Source organism: Dasypus novemcinctus, chromosome 10 (genome assembly GCF_030445035.2).
Source record: "Dasypus novemcinctus isolate mDasNov1 chromosome 10, mDasNov1.1.hap2, whole genome shotgun sequence".
NCBI classification, from domain to species: Eukaryota; Metazoa; Chordata; class Mammalia; order Cingulata; family Dasypodidae; genus Dasypus; species Dasypus novemcinctus.
The window spans coordinates 63,276,637-63,278,359 of NC_080682.1; positions in this window are offsets into that span (position 1 = coordinate 63,276,637).

Genomic DNA, 1,723 nt, shown 5'->3' on the forward strand with positions numbered 1-1,723 from the left:
CAGTTAGAGGTACAGAGTTCTAATAGCTTCTTTTAAAACATTTCATTTAACATTGTTATGTTCAAATACTTAATTAAATGTTTACTAGTAAACAGATGTCAGATGTTCAGAAATCTCACTTACTGTAATTAAAACACATATACTGTAGGCTCGGATAAATTTGCTTTGGCTATGGTAATTCTTTAGCTACTCATCAAAATCCATATTTAGCATTCTAGTATAAATTTTAAAAGTCGCTTCTTTGTAGCAAGAAATGACTTCCATTTTTCAATATCTCTCTGGCAAAGAAAAAATAATTAGGAGAATTGAAAAACATATACAGTAAGGGCCATGGAAATTATTTTTTCATCTGTATTTTCCACCAGTTTTCTATCTACACTCAGACGTCTTTCCTGGTATTTCTTGTGTAATTTTGCTGAGACTCTGCCTTGAAGTATGGCAAGTGGACATTTCATTTATCACCTCTGCATCTCTTCATCTCTTATATTACTAAGTATTTGTGTAAACATTAATTCCTTCATGATATCACCAAAGAGCTATATTGTAAAATATTGATATTACAATAGTAAGCATGGGTCACATTTGTATTTAATTTTTTTTGGATTTTTAAAATTATTTATTCTTTCCTTTTAATAATTCAAGTAATTCAGGAAAAGATCCTTTTATCTAAAAATTCCAATGATAGGAAAAAAGCAAAAACCTTTATGAATTCTTTCCACTTCTTAATTCCTTCCCCAGAACTGCCATTGTAATTGTTTTGTTGTACATCTCTCTAGATCTTTACCTTTCCATTTACAAAACAAAACACACAATAAAACAAATTTATATATTACAAAGGTCTCTTTCTGAATGATTTAATCTATTAATTTAGTCAATACTAACTTGCTTAATTACTATAACTCTTATATTTTGCTATTCAGTAGAGTAAATATCCTTCATTATTATCAATTGTGTGAACATGTAGAAGGCTATTGTAATTGGGGAGTCTTTTACAAATCAGTCCTTCACTTGTTGGAAGTTTTCCTGAATTGTTAGTTAATAATCAAGAAGTCTTTTTACTTCTCTCATTATGAAACTACTCTAAATTAGTTGTTTCATTCCCTGGACAGATGTTTTTTTTTCCTTTTTTAAAATTTTATCTTCCATTTCTAATTATCTAACATTTATCAATTTGAAGTTCTACATTGTATCTTTTCTTAATTTTGTTTAGCAATAATTTCTCATGGTTCTTTATAGTAAACTTGTTGATATGGCATCTAACTTGTCAGTTACAAAAAACGTCTTATCAATCAAATTATCTTACTTTTATATTTTGATGATTTATGTTTCACTAGGAAATTCACTCCATTAGCATAGTGAATGCCAGGTTTCTCCACTGTGATGTTATTCTTTTTCTCATTGTAATTAGGAAATAATCTGATTGAGAGTGTATGTGCGTTAATTCTATGCAATTATCCTGTTCTACTCACATTTTTGTCCACTAATTTTAGCATCCTTTCCTGGCTCTTCCTTGGCACAGTTATTACTGTAGAATTTCAATGGTAATTTTTTATTTCCTCCTTCTTCAACATTTTTTTGAAATCCTTTTGTAAAAGAGAGATTCCCTCTCCCATTTATTTAAAGAATTATTTATTTATAACAGTATGGAATCATGTGTTTTCATTTCATTTTATTGGTTATAATCCAATATTATCATTACTAATTTTATTTCTCAAATTATTTC